Source organism: Lissotriton helveticus, chromosome 2_1, assembly GCF_964261635.1.
Source record: "Lissotriton helveticus chromosome 2_1, aLisHel1.1, whole genome shotgun sequence".
NCBI lineage: Eukaryota > Metazoa > Chordata > Amphibia > Caudata > Salamandridae > Lissotriton > Lissotriton helveticus.
Window position 1 is genome coordinate 911650572 of NC_136059.1, and position 25021 is coordinate 911675592.

The following is a 25021-nucleotide window of genomic DNA, read 5'->3' on the forward strand; positions in this document are numbered from 1 at the left end:
ACATGACTTCTTGCTGTCCCATATGTAGGTTTCTAACAAATGCAGGTGCGGGGGCGGGGTTGCAGGAGAATGGCTGCATTATGTAGAGAATCTTTGGAAGAAGTGTCTTTATTTATTTAATTTTAAGAGTTCTTTATAGTGCAAGCTAGATCTAAGGGTAGCAGAGTGCTTTACAACAATTGTGAGGCAATAACAATCAATAGCAGTACTTCATAACAGCTGTCAGGGGCATTGTCAGTCAATAAAATAAAATTCTGGTTAAAGTGTCTGAGAGTTGCTATCTTACCCAACCAAGAAAGGGGGCCGCACTCCCAAGTTTGTAGAGAACAAGAACAAGGGACATCATACTCACGAGGAACCAGGGTAATTCATATGTAACAGAAACAACGGTTCCCGTGGAAAAATATACTAATCTATATTGGTAGTGATATGCACAATCGCAATAATAAAGGGTTATGATGATGTCAGAAGAAAATAAGACCATGAACACCTCTGCTTGAATTTACAAAGAATCTTTTATATCATTCAAAAAATATATGGATATGTACAAAAAGAGAAAAAAACAGTAGTGCTTTGTGTCCCAGTGTGAATGGAACCATAAAACAGGAGCGGTAAATTTGTGACATATAAAACTTACCATCCATAACTTCACAATAATCACAGCTGCTATATGTAATAATAAGAGCTGATTAAATGGTTCATTTTAAATAGCTGTCGACGACGTTTCAACCCTGTGTGTGATGTAGGGTCTCCTCAGGACCTAGGAGTGAAGGGACATCTGCGAAGGGGTTTGCGATATATAAATTGTGGCTTCCATATAGCTTAATATTTCTGCAGAATACAAGTAGGTGCATAAGTGTTAGAATTCCTGTGCTACAGCCGCGTCAGTATGTACATTTTGGCGCCCCGGTTCCTGGATACCTGCCTGTGTGTTCTGGCACTCAGGTCGATGGGAGAGTAGACATCCCATCTCATTACCCCCTGAATTTGGTACAGAGGAGAGTACATGCCTGACGTATATCGTAGAAGAAGGACATGGAAGTGCAGGAAGGAGAGCGGCCAGGCTGAGGAGGAGGCAGCCACGCAGGTAAGTGCCTTCTTTTTTAATTTTTTATTAATTTGGGAAGGGGGAGGGAGCGGAGTTCCACTGAGTTTTTTCAAACTCTGTGGAATTCCGCGTAGAAGCACTACGCCAGCTCAGCCCGCTCTTAATATTAATCCTTGGATACTAAAGAAGCACGGCAGCAAAAAATCCAGCTCTACAGTCTTAACGCCTTAACCGCAGCGGTTTTTCCGCCGCGGTGCGGGCGTTCTAAAGGATGGGTGGGGCTCCGTCGGCTGACGGCAGCACTAGGGAGGTAGTGCTCCCGTCGACCAACGGCCGACGGGAGCACACAAGGGGTTAAGCCTGGACAAAGACACTTTCAAAGTAAGTAAAACAAACACAGTTCTAAAAATAGAACAGCCACTAAGGTCCCATTTTAAAATAAAAGCCCGCTACCCTCAAAACTCACCAAACAGTTTCTTTAAATGCAACCTAAACAAGCATTTTTTCACCAACAGAAAAAAAAACTGACCCAAATCTCAAAAACATCTATGAAAAACGGAAGAGAATCAAGCTTCACCTAAAGCAACAGCACATATGTAAACATAACATAAAATATTTTAAAGCATGTTTAAATGAGCAAGCAGCATAACTTACTGTAACTGAGAGAAAAGTGGATTATTGGTTGTGATAGGGGTGGGGGGGACACCCCTCCAGATGAATTGAGATAAGGAACTAAACTAACACCTGGTAGTTTTCATAATCTAAGTGGGAAAAAGGCCCTCTGCATTGGCATGGTCGATCCCTTTCCTGTGTTCCACTGTAAAGTAATAACCTGAAGAGAGATGGACCACCTCAATGGGGTGGGGTTTTTCCCTCTCAGTTGCATAAACCACCTCAGAGGCCTATGGTCAGTTACAACTTTGAAGTGAATCCCAAACAGGCAGGGCCTCAACTTCTGAAAAGGTTTCCTTCTCAATGGCACTCCAACAGTACTATCTAGGTAGAAGTTGCCTATAATAATAGCATCTAGTTGATCCTGGCCCTCGTCATTTACCTGTGCCAACACAGCCTCAATCCCATGTTCTGAGGCATCTGTCTGGACAATGGCTTTCTGCCATAGCCAGGTTCTTTTAGAACAGGTGTTGAGCACATTGCTTCTTTCAAGGTGTCATATGGTTTCTCACACTCTGCATTCCAAATACCTTTCTCTGGTTGTTTCTTGGAGGTTACTTTTGTCAAGGGTGCTAGAATAGAGCCATACCCTTTTACAAAACGTCAGTAGTACCCTGTCAAGCCAAGAAAGGCTCTGACCAATGGGTGACTTTGGGAGGTTTCCAAGCCAGAATTGCCTGGATCCTGGCCTTGAGAAGCTGTGAATGTGTCTTGCACTGTTCACACTTGCTTGCCTTTGTAGTCAGGCCTCCCTGTTGCAGGGTGTGAAGCACTTCCTTCAGGTGGGTGTAAATGCAGCAATATCATCCAAATATGCTGCACTGAATGCTCAGCCCAACCAGTACTTGGTTCACCAACCTTTGGACGTTTACAGGGCATTCTCTAAACTAAAGGGCACCAACTTAAACTGAAAGTGGCCCTCTGGTTTCAACCACTGCAATCTGTGGAGCTTTCTGGATGGGAAGTGGTGGAGAATGCAGACATCTCCTTGGCTCCTCTATCAGAGCAATCTGCCAGCACCTTGAAGTAAGGGCAGACATACTCAGGTATCTGGCAGTTCCATGTTTGCTGATGAGCTCACCAGCTCTTGGTATGATGTGAGCATCAGTCCTGATTACTCCATTGAGTTCCTTGTAGTCCACACAAAACCGTAGTTCTGGCTTCCCACCATTTTTTGTTGGGTTTGGGAATTAGCACCACTGGAGGATTCAATCACCCCTAACTCTAGCATCATAGTAACCTCAGATTTGATGCTGGCCTTTACAAGGGCAGACAACTAGTAGATTTTGCTTTTGAAATGTAAACTGCTACCTGTGTCCACAGTATGAACACACCACTGGGTCTGACTTAGTGTTGAATATAATAATCCAGCTACTGTCTTAACAAGTTTTGACATTCCTATTGCTGTTGCTCTTTCAGTTTGGAGAAGAGTACTACTCCTTCCACTAAGACATCCTTGGAATAATTTGACAGGAGTTCTGGGAGAGGCTCACCTTCTTCTTCCTTTCTTCAAACTGTCAACATGAGCATTGTCATGTCAGCCCTATCAAGTTGGGGCTTTAACCTGTTTGCATGGATTACCCTATGAGGGTGCCTGGGTGTGCCCAGATCCACCATGTTGGTGACCTCCCCCTCCTTTTCCAGCAAAGGGTTTAAATGTTGTATTCCCACTCCAATGTAAACCATTTGGATAACAGTGTTGGGAAGTAAATGGTCAAATTTACTATTCACAATTCAATTAAAATGATTTTAGGGAAGGCGTTGGACACTAAAGTGTTAAGAAGACATCATTTTTCAAAATCATAAATAGCAACAAAAAGCAAATAAATAGAATTTACTGTGCATATTTACAATGTTAATAAACACTACACAAAATACATTTAAAACAACATAAAATAAAACATAGCATAAACTATAAACAACATCTAAAACCAAAATAACCACCATACAGTTACGTATATTTTAAAAAACTGAATACAAATATTATTAATATTGTTCTAATATTTGTAAAGTACATTTTAATTTTCTACCACAGCTATACGAACAATATAAGCATCATAAAAATACAAACTAATAATAAATAGAGGGGCGGGATGATGAGAGATCTTTCTGGCAGGCATGTAGCCTGTTCCCATCATGGCGGCCCGAAGTGAGAGCTGGTGTTTGCGGCTCGCAATTGGAGTGCTGCAGAGCCATAATGCTCTGATAGTACCGGGGGTACCTGATACAGTTGATTGGTGAAGGAAAAACCTTGGTGATGCTCTGGGCATCAGTCCGCTGAGCAGGAGTACCCTATTTGCATGGTACTGTACTTTCTGGCCCTCTCTTCAGCTCCATTTTATTTTTGTGTTTTCTGGCAAACCATCACCATGTGTGGCTTCAGCATACAATAAGAGAGACAAAGGGGAGAATAGTGTTGGTTTGCTCTTAGATTCCACTGCAGTATGTGAAAGGACCATTTTCCATCGGCGGTAGGAGCCTACAGGAATGTGGGAGTGCTTTTCCAGCTTTAATTTCCTCTAGCCTTGGATCAGGACTAGCATTTTGTCCAGGTTGGAGGCTGAGGTATCTGGCCTTTTGTTTGTTTTGCTCTCTATTCAATAGCTTTGTTTGTTGTCATGCTGGGACATCTTTGTCTGTTGTTGTTGTTGTTTGGCAGACCTGAACTCCCAGAGTATACTGTAGAAGGGATGAGTGCAACGGGAAGCAGCAGGTGGATAGGTGAATTATCACTGGGGGCCAATAAGTATTCAGGATGCTCAGACCCAGGCAATTACATCAGGAACCTCCTACGGCATTACTATCTTATGGCACAGAATGTTTTGTTGTCAGATTTTAGCTGTTGGGGTGCAGACATCAAGGCCTGCTTAGTACTAAACAAATACAATCCAACTCAGTGACAAAAAAACTAAAGGGCTATGAGGCAATAAAGCCTGAGTGAAAATGCAAGCTAAGCCCATTTTAGTAGGGACCATAACAGCACCTATGAAAGGGAAGAGAAGTTTAAATATCAGCCAAAATGAGAGACTGCTGCTTCATTCGTCTTCCACTTCACAGACAGCCCAGAATGTGGGACATTGTGCTATATCAGAAATGCCCACATTACTGCACGTTAAAGCTCAGTCTATCTATGGAAGATAGAGGTCCCTTTGATGGGGAGGTTTAAGCATTATCCTGGAACTTTGGATAAAACTGGGTCATTGTGCTTGGTTGACCCCTCACAGATTGGGCTGGCTCTGGAGAGCCAGTCAGAAGATGTTGTCAGCTGCACTTCGTCGGTGGAGAAAAAGTGCTTCATGTAAACTCTGCATTGTTAAATCACTTCCTTAAGCGCGAACTAGCAATAATTCTAGCAGTTGAACTTGCCTGCCGCAATATCCAATTTTTGGCAAAGACATATATCAGGGACTTGAATCATCTCGAGGTCAGCAAGATGAGAGACAACATTATGACCCTCCTTTAGAGTAGGGCAGCATTGTGGGTCACATTAGGCAGGAAGTATCTGGATCTGAAGCACCACTGGTCATAGTAGTGAATGAAGTGACCAAATCTGCAAATGAAGTGACCAAATCTGGATCCGGGTCATTGACTTGCCCACCCTGTAGATTTGCAAGTGGTGTGATTATAGTCCGAAAGAAAATACTCTGTAAGATTCTGTGCAAGTTGGATCAACCAAGATCACAAGAAGAATGAGCCACTTACCCCCAGATGCATCAAGGCCAGATTCTGCGAATTCCAAATTGCCAAAAATAGCGAATCGACCATTTAGAATTCACAGAAGGGGATGCATCAAGAAAAGCGAATTAAAAAAGCGAATCGCAGTCGGCCGCAATTGCCGATTGCTATTTTTGGGAAGTTGCACAAAATTCGCAGAATCGCCCTTTTCCCATGTTGAATTTGCGATCTCGCAATTACCGAAATCGCAAATTGCGATCTCGCTAATTGCGAGATCGCAAAAACGGGAAGTTGCATTTCGAGCACACTGATGACATCACAACTAGAAAGTAGGCAGTTCCCTCACTCATTCAGAACACAGAGCCTGAGAGTGGAAGAAGCAAAGCCCAGAGCTCCACAAGACACATCCTGCAGCACCACAACAGGACACACACACCAAAACAGAATGTCCCAGGAAGCAGCAGGAAGCAGTGCACCTGGCAGAAAACGAAAAATAAAATTCTCTGAACAGGAGTTGGAGTTCCTCATTGAGGGTGTAAGCAGGGACCATGACAGGCTGTTCGGCAAGGAGTCCCGGAAGGTGCCTGAATCTGACAAGAGGCGCATTTGGCAGCGCATCCGGTCAAAGGTGAACTCTGTTGGAGTGACCCAGCGCGCCACTGATGAGCTGAAAAAGAGGTGGTATGACCTCAGAGGTCGGGCCAAAGAACACATTGCTGAGAGGCTGGGGGAGCAACATCCCACCGGAGGAGGAGACCCCACTGTTGCGCCTAACACTCAACTAGAAGACCTGGTGGAGGACACACTCAACCCTGCAGCCTGCGTGGGGGTCACCTGGCTGGACACCTCCCGACCCAACCAACAATCCCAAGGTAAGTGCCATGTAACTGCAACCCCGTCCCCTAACAATGCCCATGCCTCCAGAGCTAGCCATTTGATAACCCCAGCAATGCAGGCCATGCACACCTGAAATGCCATATTGCATTGTGGGACCTGTAGTGTGACAAAATTTCCTGGATAGCCACACACAGCCAGACCTGTCAAGTGAAACATATCCCTAAAGCCAGTCAGGGAATGCAAGCCTGCATGCATGTTGCAACATCCCATGTGCAAGATACATATCAATAATCATGCACTAATTTACATCATAGGTGCGTCAGAACAACCCAGCACTGACAGCGAGGCACTCCAGATTGAGGAGAACCCTGAGGACACAGAGGGAGAGGGCCATCCTGCCCCACGACCTGGACCATCTCAACCCCCAGCACCAGTACCACCACCTCCCCATGTGGACAGGGCCACCCCGGCAGCCACAGGAGGACAGCAACCACCCCATGTGACACCCATGGCAGTGGTACAGGCCACACCACCACCCAGGAGGCAGACACGGCGCACAGCCACTGTGCGTTTGCAGTCCCGCGGACTGATGAGGCAGCAGCGCAACGTGTCAACATGCGCTGGCAGGGGGGAACATGTCCGAGATCCTGGTCTGGGCATAGAACGCCAGATGCTTGCTGTAAACCAAAAGCAGGCACGGCACATGGCAGCCATGCAGCTGCAGCTTTATAAGACAGTGCGCAACGTGAGCCAGCTCACGGAAAGCGTGCAGGTGCTGACGGCTGCTGTCAGGGAGAACAGCTAGATCATGGTGTCACAGCAGGACATCACCCGCCGCTGCCACCGCCAGCTGCTGACACGCCTGTCGGCATACACCAGATCCAACCATCTGATTGGTAATGCGACCTCCCAACTTTTGCGCCGGTGCCTGGCGATTCAAATTCAGATGGTACAATGCTGCCAGGATGTCACCAGGGCCTTGGAACAGGTCACAACAGCTGTCCAGAACCAGCAGGCGTCTGGCCATGGCCAAGCAAGGGGGGGGATGATGCCAGTGAGGACACATCAAGTCTCAGCAGCCTGTCCGTGCCGGTGGTAACCGTACGCCGCCGCAGCAGCAGGCCCAGTGCTGCATCACGGGCCAATACTGGCGAGGAGGAGGTGGAGAGGTGACCGGGTGCGTCCGGCCGAAGGCGCCAGTGACTCTATGTACTCTAACAGCAGTGCCATGCTGATAAGACAAGCACGCCTGCTCCGCTATCATGGGGCTGTATGAGGAAATACAGTTGTCTGGTATTGTGAAAAAATTATTCTAAGAAATATTATTGTGCCAAAAACAATAAGAATTTATTTCAAACGTAAATCCGACTCATGTCATTATTTCATTTGGCATGCATGAGTGCAGTGTTGTGTGAGGGGTATGGGTGCACTAGAAATAGTTCATTGTGATTTGGTTTCTGCGCCTGTGTCCTTCTGCAGGATTCTCCCCGCGTGCATGATGCACATGTGCAGGTGGGCGGTTGACCCCCTCCAACTCACTGCCAGAGATCTCCACAGGTATCCCCCGCTTGGTAGCAATATTGTGGAGTATGGCACACACGGCCACGATGCGGCAGCAGACCTCAGGCTGGTATTTGAGGGCCCCACCAGTCTTATGTAGGATGCGGAATCGGCTCTTTAACAGCCCAAATGTCCGTTCAATGCGATTTCTGGTGCGAATGTGTGCAGCATTGTAACGCCGTTACTGTGGTGTCGCATAGTTGAGGTATGGGGTGAGGAGGTACTCATGGAGGCCTAGGTGCTGTCACCTGAATGAAAGGAGTAGAGGGTCAGTGCCTTTTATGCGCAGCTACATGGTCTCGACGTACTGTATGTGGGCATGTGTACTTCCCAAGGAGGTGTCCTTCGCCATAGTCACCCCAGGCCAAGCGGGTGTGTATGCCACTGTGCCGGAAGATGAATGAATCATGCGTGCTCCCCGGGTATTGGGCCACTATGTCAGTGATGATTGTCTTTGCATTGCAGACCATCTGGATGTTCAGTGAGTGGTAGCACATGCGGTTCCGGTACATGTACTCTGTCTCAGCGGGTGGGCAGATGTGGATGTGGGTACAGTCAATGCATCCAATTACATGGGGAAATTGCGCAATGTTGTAGAATTGAAGCTTTGTTTGACTTAAGTCCTGTTGGTTGTTACTGAAGGTTATGTAAGGGTGTATCCGGGTCAGCATGGCGTCCAGGAAACTCTGTAGGCAGCGGGACAGTGTGCTCTGGGAGATCCCCCCTGCATATGCAACTATCCCCTGGAAGCTTCCAGAGGCCAGGAGGTGCAGGCAGCACAGGACCTGGACATGGGTGGGCACGGCATTGGTCCTCCGTGTTGGGTGTTGCATCATGGGGTCAAGGTCATCAATGAGCTTCTTAATCATTGCCCCATTTAGCCTGTATTTGGAGTAGATCTCCTCATCAATCTGGCCCAGGAGTGTTATCTGCAGCCGGAAGATGCGCTCCTGAATCCTGCGTTGGTTCCGGGCTGCACTCTGGAGCCTCAGCCGCCTTGCCACGATATATAGACCTGGCATTGTGAATGTCCTCATGCTCCTACTGTGTCTCCTTAAGTGTGTTTGTTTTGCCCCGCCCATTATTACCTTTTGAATGTTTTTTTTTTTTTTCCAATTCAACCACCTGGTTTGACTTCTCCTTAAATTGCGCCTCGCTAATAGCGAATTTTTTTTTTTTTGCTAATTGCGATTTTTGATGAATTGGATTTGCGAATATTTTGCGAGTTCGCTACTTATTTCGCAGAATCAGTGGAACATCACTATTACAGAATCCCAAAGGGGGTTCCACGTTGATTCTGTGAATTTAATTGCAAACTCGCAAAATATTTTTTGCGAATTCGCAATTTGGTTGGTTTTTCAATCATGAATATGGGGGAACATAAATTGCGATCGCAATAGCTGTTTCGCAACTATTGCGATCGCAATTTTGGTTGATGAATCTATCCCTTAGTGTCTTAATAGAGTCTAATGCTAAGCTATGCAGCTAACTTTGGCAGAAATACAGGAGATGGAAATGGCTCACTAAGAGATGGCAAGCAAAATTGAGAATAAGCTCAGCATTATTGATAAGGCATAATTGATAAGGGCCTACAGGCTTTACACTCCAGATGTGCTGAGGTGGAAAAAAAGATGTCTTATTTGGAGGATGTGCAACTGTCTCGCTCATAAATGACAACTGAGCTACTGAAGACATGCATAATGTTAAATATAAGCTGGACTACCTGGAGAATAAATCATAGTTGGTAAATCTTAGCTTGATGGGGATTCCTGAGAACTTTGCATGAACTAATAATCTGATTGAGGAATCATCCAAGTCACTATCCAAATCTGTCCTGTCTGGTAAGAGTCCACAGGAACTGTTCCACCCCACCTAAGGCAGGCGTAAACCCATGGACTATTTTGGTCTATTTCCAGGGCATTAGAATTTGGAAGTACTTAAAAAAGCAATTCAACTGAAATCTATTAAAGCAGGAGCTGACTTCTCTTTTAAAATCTTTCCAAGCCTTGCATAAGAAACCTCCTGACATCACTTGGAACTCAAATATCTGTCTGAATCAATTTAGGCTAAGAGTGCCCAGGTCTAGCGTCTGCAACCTACTAAACTGAAAGGAGGCAGTTTCACATTTTACTGAATACTCACAAGCAGAAAATTATTTGTCTCAGATGGAGACCCTGAGGCGTGAGAAGTAATAGATCTGAGCCATTGCTGCTGCAGAGGGAATGCACCAACAAAACAGAAAGTCTAGCTGCTCCTAGCTTTTGGAGGCTAGGAACACCTAGAGGGACATGAAGGTTTTGACGTAGAGAAGGGAAAAGGGGAGTGCTGGCTGTAGGAGTGCATTGGATGGTGATGGGCATTGAGAAAGGGGATTGATTGCAAGGTTCCACGATGTCAGTATCTCGTCTTCAAGCGACAGCTGGGATTTCACTACCTCAGTAACCACAGGCTTTCAGGAACTCCTTGCCTCGTTTGTGGGTTCTTAAATGGAGACTGCTGATTCCTCAGAAAGCATGTAGAAGGCAGGATTATCAAATCTGGTCCCTTCAATGCAGTACTTTCAGAGGATGATTGAAGCTGCTGGCAACACTTCAAGCAAGGGATGTTGCACACCCTTCAAAAGTGCCATAGATGCGGATTGATATCCAGCATACCCTGATGATGAGGATGTCATACCCTCAGAGGTCATTTTGTACAAGGGACTGATTTATCTGAGGCTATGCATCACCACAGGGCCAATCTTGGATTTCAGTCCACTCTGCCAACCTCGTCTGAATAGGACTTTTTCTTACAATACCAATGTCTTGAGACAGAGTCCCGCCCACTGCATGAAGCAGTGGAGGGGTCTTGACTCACTAGTGGAACAACCCTTAAAAGCAGTCCTTCTCTAGATTTTTGATAGTAAGTTACCCTAGTGAAAAAGTATCTGAGGAATTTCCAGCAACGGTTAAGGTGGATAACCTCATGGCAGACATGCCTACCCAGGGCACTGTGATTTTAGAGGATGCTTTACCAGCACATCAAGTGGACTTAAAAATTGAGAATGCAGTTAAAGGAGCTTACGCTTCCTCAAATCTTGCTGTACATGCAAAGGCATGCATGACATATACTGTATAGTCACTCTTGAAGAATTTTCATACTCCGGCTGAACAACTGCATGAAGGAACAGACTTCTCTGCAATGCTGTCCCTTATGGAGCAACAAGTCTGCTTCCTCTTGGACATTTCTTTAGCTAATCTCTGAATCAAGTTGTATAGTACAATTGTCGGAGCAATAAGAAAGAAACATGTGAGCACACATGAGTGGTAGTCCATAAGAGGCAGGTCCAAGTCCAACAGGTCTGGGCCAGATCTAGGGAAAAAGATATATAAAAGAGCAGGACGAATCACTCAAAAGGGTGACTCAGTAAATACACCGTTAATGGAGCCGAAAAGTCCTTAGGTCGTGAGGCCTCGGGTAACTCCTCTGCATACACCTCCAGTTGTTCCCAACAATATATCAAGTTTTGTTATCCATTTCTTTACGGCAGGCGCAGATTTTGCGCCCCAGCATTGCGTCACAGCACATTTAGCCAACAGGGTCGAAACAGCGACCAATCTCCTATTACAGGGTTTGAAATATTTCACACTACCCAGCAGGCATCTTGATGACTTGTTGATTGCATCTTCCTCTTTTCCTTAGCAACGGAGGATGTGTACCAGGCCTACATGATGCTATAAGATTACGGGTTTCGAGTGAACCACAATAAATCTCATCTAAAACCATCTCAGCTGCTGCAGTTCATTGGTGTCATCTTCCTTGCCAACTTGAGACTCATTTTCCTCATGGAAGAGAGGAAGTCGTAGTTGACAAAGAAGTTAACATTACTTCTCTCCAAAGATAATACTTCAGCAAGGACTAGACTATGGAGTAACAGAGAGGTGACGTCTACCTTGGCCATTGTTCCCTGGGCTTGACTTCATCTGCACCCCCTAGTTCGTCAATTCTTGCAGTTCTGGAACTCATTTTCAGAGGGCTACGGCATCTTAATCCCTGTCACTCAGAAAGTCCTGGACAGTCTACAGTGGTGGCTCAGTCCATCAAATGCAGAAAGGGAAATTCATTTCCAATCTTGCCTCACTCTGCCATTGACAACAGATGCCAGCAAGATAGGGTGCGATGCAGTATTAAAATATCTAACAGGGAAAGTGGTCAGTCTAGTAGTGAGCTCAGGCATACAACTAAAGGGAATTTGCTGTGGTGTTTAAGGCTCCCATTCATTTGGTCCCTTATTCTCCACCAAGCGGTTTGCATTCAAATCGACAATCAGGTTGTGAGGTCTTATGTGAACTGACAGGGGGTTATGGGGCCATGGCCTCTCTATCTCCTTTCTCAAAGATCGGTCTGTGGGCAGCCAAAATATCCTGTATTTGTCAGCAGTATATCTTACTGGGGAGGAGAATGGGCCTGCAAACTCACTGTACCACTGTTTCCCATCCTCAGTGAGTCTTTGTCTCTGCTTGCATCTTTTTCAGAGGATTGAGGAGAGATTTGTTGTCCCATGGCTGTATGTCTTCACCACAAAAGAAAACACTCCCCTTCCATCCTTCTGCAGTCTAATGCCATCAGAGAAAGTTTGGGCCATAGATGCTTTTTCAGTTCCTTGGCCCCTGGGTTGTCTGTATACCTTCTCCCTATTCCAATTGATACCATCAGTACTGACAAAAATCTGGGTGGATCATGCAGAAGTTCCATCAGTTGCACCATGGTGGTCAAGGTGACCATTATATTCCATCCTCCTGCAATTGTCACTGACCCATTGCTGGCAATTCCTGCTTCATCCTTCTTCATTGATAAGGCCTCATCTGTCTCCAGACACAGTGAAATGGTCTGGCATTTGAAGGGTTCAATATAATTGCAGGAGGCTGTTTCAATTAAACTTCTGAATGTATCCAGCAATCTAGAAGGCCATTGACGCTAAAATCTTAGAGTCGACATTGAAAAGCTATGAGACATGGTGTTCTTCCAATTCTCTTTTCCCTTTCATGTGTGATCCAAAGATAATTTTGGAATTCATATAAGTTGGGTTTCTCTTGGTACTAGCAGTTTCAACACTCAGGAGTCAATGGGCTGTGACTCAAGCTTTTAATGGTACATCCCTATCCGTGTTACCTATAGTCATGTTGGCATCCTGATTGATGAGAAGTTTTTCCTCTAATGCCCAGTGGTTCATTAACCAACCCCAAACTTGGGAGTTCCCTCTTGTGCTGAAGGGTCTTCAAGAGACACCCTTTGAACCCTTGTCTTCAGCAGTTTTTAAATACTTATCTGCTGAAGGTTTTCTTTGTAACAGCCATGTGTTCTGGCAGGAGGATTGGAGAACTGGGTGCTTTACTAGCATCTTCTCCTTACCTAAATGTTTTCCCTGATAAAGTTTATCCTGAAGGTGTCTACCTCTTTCCACTGTTCAGAAAATATTGGCCTGAATGTCTTCTATCCAAAATCCAGAAGGGGCTGACCAATGTGGTCTGCATACTCCCTGTGCCCACACAGCCCTCTTCTCAATTTGCTTAAGGTATATTTCCTTTTTGTGACTTTCTGCCTTGAGGGAAGGGGGCTTTGTTCATCTACCTCAACTCTGTCCAGATGGGTCAAACAATCTATATTTAAAGTTTAAGAGCTTGGGGGGGGGGGGCGTGAGCTGCTGGGTTCAGTCTAGGGGAGATTGACGAGAGGAGCTATAGTTCATGGGCAGTCTTTAAAGGTTCTAGTTTGAAGATGTTTGTTGTGTGGATTCCTGCGCAAAGTCTCACACACTTATGGCACGCTACAGTCTTCAATTTAGTGGCTCGTCTCACTCGTCAACAAATGTTGGATCTTGCGTTTTGTCTGCAATACATGATTCTTAAATGCATATTTTATTGGTTATTAAAACACTGGTATAGCATCACTTATACCTCCTGTATGATTTTGGAGACAACCCCAATATTCTCTTCTTCTTGGGTATTGACTCATGTAGTAAGGACTGGATGAGGTAGACAGATGAGGAGGAAATGCTCTGGTTACTTTCCGGTAATCTTCAAACTTTGAGTCCAGGTCATCCTTGCCACAGTCCTGAATTCCCACCCTCCCAGATCCCTCCTCTTTTTTGGAGGTTTGATATTATTCTGCTTAAATATTTCCAGGAGGATGTGATTTTGCCTTCCAACTTTAAGGTATTTTGGGATGTATGGGGGTCATTTATGGGGAAATATTTGGGCTAGGCAATTCTGTGAAAAGGAAAAACAACTTTGTTACGAGGAAGACCTGGACTCGGAGTATGGAAGATTAGCTGTAAGTAACTGGGACATTTACAGTGCTTGGAAACATCAGGAGTGTGGTATGAAGAGCTACACATAATCAATATTATTTTTACTAGTGGAGTGGTTAGAGTAGTTGATTCACTGTCTTTCCTCATTTTTGGCTCTGGGTCCGGTTGACTGTCTGAACTTTACCGGAAGAGTGGAGGAGATGTCCTGGGTCTTAAAAGTGTTGCATGACTCACTTTTTGCTGTGAATGGTCAATATGCGTATTTGTGTGTACAGATTTTTGCAGGGATGAAACTGAAATGAAATTCATGCAACCCACTTTAATTTATTTTATGTGCACTACTTCCAGCTGAAATGTGGAGTTACAATCAAACCTTTGCATATGCTGCCTATCTTTTTATGGCCTTTTATTTCATTTGTGTAGTTGAAGTGCTTTGGGTAAAATCTCACATTGGTTACTGAAGACTTTGTACTACACTTTGTGTGATGCCTTGCTCCTGGTGGAATGCCTCTCTTGTACTTCCTGCCTGTATATTGGCTACCGTTGCTTTAAAGAGATTACTTATCTACATGTTGTCCGCTACCTTATCCTCTGACTGTGAAGCTATTAATCTCTGACCAATATTACTGACCAAGTCTGTGTAATAATCTACTAGAGGCACACTATTTTACAAACATGTTATGCAGGGATATCCCACAATGCTGTCTTTAAGGCATTTATAATGTAAAAATAATCCCATTTGAATGGCATAAGGGGAATTTCTGACCTTGCCCTGGCCAGGATGACCCATTACATGTTGATAAGCCAAGTCATGAATTATGTCTCCATACATGGTCAGACCTTGTGACATCAAACCCAGCATATGGTGTTCCTATCTATCTTCTGTCTCCTGCAGCACCCCTTCTTCAGGTGAGGGTGAAACAAAGACAAGTAGAGCAGTTGCTCTCAAATACAGAGACCTCTTCCATTTTCGTGATGGCAGGTAGTCGCCCAAACAGATTTGCAGTTATTACACTGTGGGTGAAGTGGGTGTACCTTGAATTTTGGCAAGATCAAGTGTGAGTGGAACATTTTAGGACTGACATTCCACCAGGGGTTACAGTGTATCCTTATGTGATGCAAGCTTTCTCCTACTAACTTTTGTAAAAGCCTTGGAAAAAAAAGTTATCCTAACTCCCTTACTGTCATAATAAGCGATTTTCTCACTTCTCCTCAGTTGACCCACAGGCCCGGTTGAGTTCCTGGTCTTCACTGCCATGCCTCACTGGTAATTTGTTGTCATGGAAGAACATGTTATTAATCCTGGACCTTTTGGAACTTTATCTTTGAGACATGTGTCTGTCTTAAGAAACGTGCATTGTCAAACATCCTAAAACCTTTCAATCCATAATCCAGAAAGGCTCAGCCTAAGATCAGGCACTAATTATATATTTCTGGGTATATGCCAAGCCAAAGACTCTTGAAGGTAAGGCAAAAACCTGAATTCTGCAAATGTGCAAATCTACAATACCCAGAGGTCTTATTATATATCAATTTTGAGAACACAGGCAGACAAATAATGTCTTCCAGCCTCCCTGCTTTGCCCAAAGGAGACTTAGTTTCAAATATTGATAACTGGGAGTGTCTTCTTTGCAATCTCCTTGGTGACTTTAGCCATTCCAGGTGTAATCAAAGATTTCAATTGCCTTGATTGTCTTTATGAATACATGGTGTGATCACATCTTCAACTAAAAATGTGTGAATGTGAGAAGTAGATCACTAGCTATTTGACATCACAAGCAAATTTGAAAGTAGTCTTCAGCTTTCGGATATTGAATTCATTGAACCCAAACAAAAAGAGATTGTAACTGCCCAAGAACTGTAAACAGGGTAAAATAAATCTAGGCATCTCAGAGAGAGAGAGAGAGAGAGAGAGAGAGAGAGAGAGAGAGAGAGAGAGAGAGAGAGAGAGAGAGAGAGAGAGAGAGAGAGAGAGAGAGAGAGAGAGAGAGAGAGAGAGAGGGGATCTGGTACTTACAGAAAAGGAAAATTAGTAAAATACAAAAGACATAAATGCTTCTTAATGAGTAAGAAGGTGTCAAGATATGAACTAAGTACTGGATCTTGCCTTTCTATGCTCATCCTATGAGCAGGCGTGACACTGTGAACCTTCTAATGCTACATGCATTCGAGGAAGGCAGGTGGCGCACTTAAAATTCTGGTGTCATTTGACAATTAGCTATGGATCTCTGGAAGACACACTGATTATAAGGTGCCTGAACTCAGAATCAGAAATTACAGTTTTGAGAGGTCAAAGACCTCTGATGGAGGTAGACATTTTGAAGGGATTACGCATACATTCTGCATTTTACAGAGTACATTGGTTAGACAATTAGGATACATTATTGCTGCTGCCAAGACCTTGCTTCTGTGGGACTGTTTTGGAGGTTTATATTTTTGAGCACTAATAACAGCACAGAAATGCTCTTTTACACATGATCCTGCATATATAGACTAAACTAATACAGTTGCATTTGAAACAAATGTCATACAATGTATAGAAGTGAAGTTTTTAATATATTTGAGATAGGCCACATGTCTGTATAAATCTATATTTTAAACAAGATTGATGCAATCTCTGTCACTCACTCCTGTTTGCCCCCTCGCCCTATATGCACATCTTCTCCCCATTGGCTCCTCACAGCACATTCAAGCTGACATAGAGTCGTTTATTTACACTGTTATGATTACATTGTTTTTGATGAAATTTCCCCTGTGCTCTTTGACTTGTAAGGTTTGCCAATGTGCCTTCCACTGCCTTCAGCTGAGATTACTAGTTTATTTACTTGCTGAAAGCTTAATTGTTCAAGGTGTCATATATGTTTGACCATCTCCGGGTGACAGTAGCATAGAGCGTGTTGAATGTTTTTTTAGTAATGAGATAGTGCTTAAGTGTTAAGGTAATTATGTGTATTATTTTGTGGTCTGATTTGCTAAAGAAATTATACTTTTGCTCACACCATAATGATTTTGCAGTTTCTCTAATTTGTTGTGCAAGAATTGTGAATAAGAACCCCTCCATTTTAGGAGTGTGCAGAAGACTTTTTTATGCTGCTAGAGATGCTGCCGGATTTCTTATGATTTTGCTACCCATTAAGACATAGAAGATTTTTACATACTCAGTATAGCTCTGTATCTGCGATCCTTTATGGCATTCACTCTGTACTGCTCATTTTGAATTTTTGTAATAAAACCCTTTAACTTTTCACTAATTTAGAACTTAGTTATACCCATTAAGACTTAGAATATTTTCAGATGTTTTCATACTCTGTATAGTTCTGCATCTGAGCTCCTTTATGGCATTGACTCTGTACTGCTTATTTTGAATTTTTGTAATAAAACCCTTTAACTTTACACTAATTTATAACTTAGTTATTGAGTGGACACCATCATTTATTGAACTGTTTTTACTCTGCTAATTGGTGTTTGGGGAGGTCCCTTAATGTGACAAGATATTGCCTCATTAAATTGAAGTTTCACATCTTCTCTTACCCGGTAAACCATGCAAGAACCAATTGATTTAAATGTTGGGGTGTAACTTTTGGGGTACGGATTTGCTCCCACACACCCAGGCACTTTCTTTTGAAAACCTTGGTCATTGTTTTCGTTTGGGAGGCATGAGAGACAATTTGTAGCTAAATATAGAGAAGTATTCCAGGAAATTATAATTTTTCAAATAAATTTGATTACATTTAAAGTACTTTTCAGAGAAAGCCTTGATGGATTATAAATACTACATTTCAATGTTCCCTTATGGATTATAAAGATGTCAGGAGGCTGGGGCTATCTATATATGTGGTCAGGAGGACTCCATCTACAACTTATAAGGTAGCTGTCTCCATTCTATATTGTGAACTGAAGCTAAACTGGTAGTCTTGCAGGAAATGGGTAGCATTAATGTGATCTTGGAATGAACATGGACTGTTTTTTCAATGACCATGCCGATGAATGGTAGGTGAGTGATGGGCAATTAGTTTCCATGGTCTGCTAAAGCTTCTGGAGAGATGTCTTGCATGAGATGTACATTGGCAATGGTGAGTATGAGGGAGGGAGTGTCCCCAGAGGGAGATTTGAAGGACGAGAGTAAGGCATCATCTTCAGAAGTGGATTTGAGGAAGTTGAATATGTCAGTGAGATCTGTTAGAAATAAGACATTAAAGGCTGATCATGGCTGGGATCTATAGTAAGGAATGGGTGTAAGAGATGAAGGAGGTTTGGTGTTGTCAATGTGTTGTCGGATCATCTGCATTTTTTGACTTTAGAAAATGTTGATGGCATTGCACCTTTCTGTGGAGCTAGGAATAGGTGGGTCTGGCAGGGGTTGATGCAGTGCTTCATTGTCTTGAAAAACAGTCTGATTTTGTTGCTGTCTTCATTAATGGTGTTGGTATAGTACTTTGCCTTGGCTGATGTGATGACCTGTCTGCATGCTGTGCAGACAGCACACATAAGAATGGAGGAGGCTTTGCTGTCATTCAGAAGTCCTCCTGTTCTTACACCCTAGGAAAGCAAGTAGCACTCAATGCCATGGAGTCTCAGATAGCCACTTTCCCACTCTGTGCAACTCAGGCTCCCAACTTCCAGCTTATCTATAGGTCTTCCAGACAGAACAAGGACTTCATTAGTGAAGTCTCGGATATCCTCACCACCCCATTCATCTGACATACCCACACCACCTTCTTGGGTGACCTCAACCACCTAGACAAGACAAGTTTAATACAAAGACAAGAGACACCCTCTTGAAACTCATCAACTCACTCAATGTGGTACAGCTTATCACATAGCCAACACCCTGCAAAGTGCACATACTTGACCTAGTCTTCTCAACATTCTGGTTTTTGTAGAGTAGTAATTGGAGATTGGAGGGAAAGATTTTAGGTGTGTTTCCTCCCATTGAAGCATGGAAACACAATAGATGTGAATGCACTGAGCTTGAAGGCAGGTATCATAATATGAAAGGCACATTGCTATATAAGATATTGCATGGTTTTCTGTTTCAAATATACATATATTGACCCTCTGTGATAATTTTCTACTCACAGCTCACATAATTTCCAGGAATGGGATGCAAACAGCTCATATTCTAAAAAGAAGTAATTTGCAAACTATTCTTATTATTGACACTTGGGAAAGGGTGTTAAATGTGAAAGTGGTGTTTTAAACAAGTTGCATGTATGAAGTAGTTACATCAAATATACACATATTTTACATATCTATCAGTCATCAGATTTATATGGGTCTGAATTGACCCTAACAATATAAAATGCATAAGTGAAGTAACTGAGAGTTTTTTAGGTATGTATCCATAAGACACTAAATGAAGAGGGTCATCAACAGGACATACAGATTTAGAGATCATACCTAATTCCTGATCAGTAACCACAAACTCACATTAGTCTCTTCCTTAGGTCACATGAATCACAAATTTTACTTCATGTAACGGCAATACAATTATTGTGCCCCTACATAATTTCTTTGAATCAAATAAAATATATGTAATGGATGTACTGCTTACTCAGAAGATATCATTTCTCAACTTTCTAAAATCTACATTAATAAAAAACTTTTACTTTGATAAACATCACATTGGGAATATATCTCTGTTTTGTATCTTTCTTTAGCTTGCTTTTGTTTCTTGAGTTTGCTTTATACAGGACATTACTTAGACGCCCAATTACAGTGAATCAAAAACATATCAGTGCATATTGCTTACTCAATACAGTGGAAGTCATAAACCTGGCAGTGAAGGCATCCACAGCTTCTTGACTAATGTTCTTCACCCACCAAACTCTAAATCAGCTCCTTAGTGTTATACAAACCAAAATATCAAGGACTCTCTGGGCTGCTGAACTTAGTAATGTTTATGTTGTCGAAATCCTTTGCAACCAATATTAACTTAATGTAGCTGCTGCATTGCTATTAAAAACAAAGGTTAAAGCTTAGTTGTAGTTAGTATAACTTTATTTATATTTTCTATATAAACTAAACGTATACTACACACACATTAGATATTCCAAACATACACATATCTTAAATTGATAATTTACGCACCACCTTCAAATTACTATACATTTATTTATTCTTGCTGTGCAAACCAAACTTAAACTAAACAAACATTTGAAATTCTAAAGTTATAGTCACACCTTAAATTAATAATTTAGGTGCCACCTTCAAACTACCATAACTTGCACAACTCTGTACACAGTGTTGTCAACTCGCTTGCCACACTGCATGAAGAATAACTTGTGCCTTTACAATGCACTGCTTATACCCTTTGATATTACATCTCTTATACTACGTGACATCATAGCATTCATACAAAAACGTATTTCATCTCCAATGACATCATGCTTGAGAACACTGTGCATGATAGAGCAGTGACATAGTTTAAGTATTATGGCTAGTGGATTAACTACATTGTGTATGGAGGTGCGTGAGTTATAGCAGCATGGAATCGCCATGAAACTTTACATCATCCACCAATGTAGAAAAATGAATAGGCGTGCAAAGGTTTGAGGAGATTCATCAAACAGGGACAAAGTTCTAACCGATCAAAAATCTGAGGAATTCCTATCTCTGGAAATCCTAGCTAAAACTGCAGAGTAGCTACCACCACTCTGCGAAATATATAACAGATAAAGTGCCCCCTGCCGTACATTATACGGATATTGTAAGTAACCGAGTATGCCATAACTATATAGAAGAACGAGGCCAAAGGCCGAGTTCCTTAATAAGGTTATGTAACTCTGAAGGGACTTGCAATATCCTTATCATGTATGCAGGGTGCTTCATCCCATATAATACATAGTCACACCCTCACCTTTCCCAGAAAACACTTAGGATCTTGGTGCGCAGCTCTTTCACATTAAAGAGTAAGCATGTTTGCAAACATGAAGAATACAAATAAAACCTCTAGCGTAAAATTAAAGACATCAAAAACCGGTTAGGAATTTGTTACAAACAGATACTAGAAACAGTTCAATACAAGTCAGTTTAAGAAAAAAATCTGCACTAGCTCTGAATGTGTACAAACATGCAGAAAGATTCTAACGTTTCTATGACTATGTAAGGAGTGCAAAAAATAAACATGTTCTTTCAGGTTGTCAGTGTAAGCTACAAAATAGAGCAGTAGAAAGAAAAGCAACCTTCAATGTTTTAGTGCTTTAAACAGCTGCTTCAATTATGCTATGTGACCTGACCTACCTTTCACCGCGGCTGTCGGCTCTGGCAGGAGGCATCGTGACATCAAAACCCAACTGTAACCACTTATAATAGTCCAGTTCTGATCTAATTTCCTTATATTCAGCGACTGGGTGTGTCACAAGTTGCAGATTATAAAGAAATTAGAGACTGGCATGTATACAGGGATTACAGAACCCCATATATTATATTGCTATTACAACTTTACACACACCACTGTCTTATTAAATCCCTCTCACTTCTAAAATGTCTTCCAGAGCCTTAATTTAAAAAAGCTAATTTGCAAATTAGGTTTATCTCGAAGTGGATCTACTTCCACTCTATTCTTTGAAATTAACTTTCACTTGATTAACGTACCTTAGAGGATAAACGCTTTTCCTTCCTAATGAGGACTTCTCCACTGATCCCATAAAAATGCATACATAACTCAAACTTTAGAATTCTAAACTTGGAACATCACAGGATAAGCTAGACAGAGTCACCTGGAAAAGATTTCCTCACTTTTATAAGATCGTTTGATATAATTGCTTTTCAAGAAACGTGAACGTGTCACCATTCTTGATAAGTGATTATTCAGGTTATGAAACATTAGCAGCCAAGGGAAAGAAGGGGGACCTGGTGTGGGTTATTATTAACATTAGGTTCTAACATTCTTGATAGTGGACCACAGGCTTTACATAAACTAATTAAAGAATCCAGGCAGCAGATATAACTCATAGAAGTTAACATCCAGGGTTTATGATTATGTTGTTTATTAACATTTGTGTACCCCTCTTTGCTTGCATGCTAAGTCGGATCCGAAGAAGATATTAGAGGTAATAACCTATTTAATTCAAAACAGCCCGAAATATCATACAATACTTTGTAACAATACTGTAACAGGCTCTATTTTTAATACGTGCAATATATCAGAAGAAATTTGGGTCCTTGCAAAGGAAAACGATCAGAGGTCTAAGGAGTTTGCTAACACTCATTTAGTTAGTTGTGGTGGCACTAAACAGAAAAATTTACTTGGATATTAGTTCAATACGTAATTATTGTTTTGTCCACACAACTATCTTCTCTAAATGTTTCAATTTTGACAAAATACATCATCCTCAGATGACCATTATTCCCTGACATTTGAATTTGAAACCCTGGTTCTTTATGATACCAAGTGTATATGATTATAGGTCCCATTGTTTATGTTAAAAAAATAAAATAATCAAACGGAAGCTGCATTTAGAAGTTACTTAAAAAACCTTATGAGGAAAGGAAGAATTTAACACTGGCATACTTCACTTTTTACCCACAATAACCTAAATGCTAAGAGTACAGAAATGTGAGAAACATTCTGAGAGAAAGGAGTAGAATATCAAAGAATTCATGTTAAAAGACTCAATCCCTATGCCAAAACATATAGACAATTAACTTTGAACTTCAGGAAATCAAACAGAATGACACTGCAACAAGGAAGATTCTGTGGATAGTGGCAGATCAATAAGGCTTGCAAAAAACTGTGAGATAAGAGTTGGGCAAGCCTAACTAAACAAACAAGCCACTCTTGTTTTATTCCATACAACAGTGGATTCTAGGACCTTTTGGCAATTGATAACACAAGGTATGTGTGAAAAGCCGCCTCTTTTTGAGTGTCCAACCCATGTTTCTGTGGACTGATACTAGTTTTTTCTTTTTACTACATGCACTTAGTACATGTTAACCAGGGTCCATTGCATGTGCGCTGATGCCAAAAACATGTTGCAATTGACTAAAACACTATTTGCCATATTTTAACTTTCCTATAAGGCCTTAGTATCTGGTGCTTAAAGTACACCCCTGGCATGGAAAGTTCATGTCACCTCTGGACTACAGCACTGTACCATCCACTAATTTGACCAGGCAAACATGATTCCAGGCTTGCCAGAGACAGGGTGTGGGGAGGTAGTTTGTTCCTATGGCAGGAATACCAGTTGAGCAGAGGCAAGGAACTTAATTAATTTCAGAAAGGCCTCACTGTCTGATTAAGATGTCAGAAAGCACTTGCACATCTCCTCCTTTTGTCTTATGAGTCAGGCAGGCACCAACCCCCGATGGGCTAAAGATGCCCCCAGAACTGGTTTGGAGTGACCAAGGAGAAAGGGACTGTTCATTATCCTGGCCACACCTCTGTGTGGGTACATAGGCTTTGCACAAGGGGAAAAGGGGTTCTCTATTTTGGATTTAGTGAGTAAGAGTCACTGTGGGATTGTTTACAGTAGGCCACATAGGAACTGCTGCAAACATGAGTAGGGTTACCTTAGGTAACTTTTTCCCCAGTGGTTAACAAAGGGTCAGGAATCAACAACGCCCTCAAGCTAGTATCAGACATAAATGTAGAATCTCTGGCACCCTCTACAGAAAACTACTGCCCCTGTGGAAGAACAGAAGCAGGACTGCATCTGCTGTTTAGGACCTGCAAGCAAACCTCAAGGGCTGCACGTGGTCTCCTACTTGTACCCAGGACAAGGAAGCGGACTCCAAGGGTCAGTTGGCTGATCTTCTGTGTAAGCTACAGGGCCACAACAAGCTGCAAGAGACCTTTCCTTTAAGAGCCTGACTGACCCGTACCATACTTCAAGGTCTCTGGAGAACCACCCAAAGAAACCAGCTATGTTGATTCCCTGGGTTGAAGAAACTGGTTTCTTCTAGCTCGGAGCTTCTATGCCACAGCGAATCCATTTTAGCTGGACCTCATAGAAGATGTCTTTGTGGAGTCCTCATCGGACACGCCTACAGCCTTGCCTCTCTGGAAGATTTCAAACTCCAAAAAAGGGACTACGTTCAAAGGAAGTAATCTCAAAGGTGTCAAAAGTGTCCTGCCAGCAAGAGGACTTCTTAAGGGTGAAAATGTAATTCCTCCCACACAGAGCTTTTCCCAGCAAACCCAAGGGTTTCCCTTGGACCTTGTCCAACTCCGATCTGATGTTGTGGAATATAGATACATACTGATGGTTTGCCTTGTTGGAGGATCTTGACTTCCTAAAAAAGGCTTAACATCTCACCAGGTTGAACCTAGTTGTTGTATCTGAACAGGAGCTCCATTGCAGTTGGCCTGAAATCACACTGTTGATATGGGTCTACTACAACCAGTGACTATCATTGTCATGTTATGTTTTTTGGTGCTACCTTTACTTTAAACAAGCAAAACTGTGTGTCACATTATGTTGCATTTTGCTCATTAAATTATTCTCTATTTTTATTAATTGCAATAGGATTTTCAATTGTATTTTGTTTTTGACTTTTAAACTGTTTTGGTACTGTACATGTTTTCTTAAATTAAGCCTATTTGTTCTGTGCCGCAGCCACCGGGACATGCCCATGATTTAAATTTACTGAATCCTTTAACTGGACCTAACATAATAGTAAACGTATTACTTGTGGTGGATTACCTTCCACCCCAATCAATATTTCACTTTCTTGTAGTATGCCTTCCTGAAAGCTAACTCGAGATTATCTAACTCCTATCTTCAAACTGCTTTTTCATATGAACTAATTGTATTATTTTTAAAGTGTCCCTACGGACATATTCCATTAGAGGTCACAGTTTACACTCCAGAAATGTTATCAGAGGTTATTGTTGCAACTAAGCTTGAGGGCACCAAGGTCAAATGGACTTTACATACATGTCTTTGAAGTTAATTTGCAAACATGAGCTTATCTCATAAAATATTTATTTTCTAATG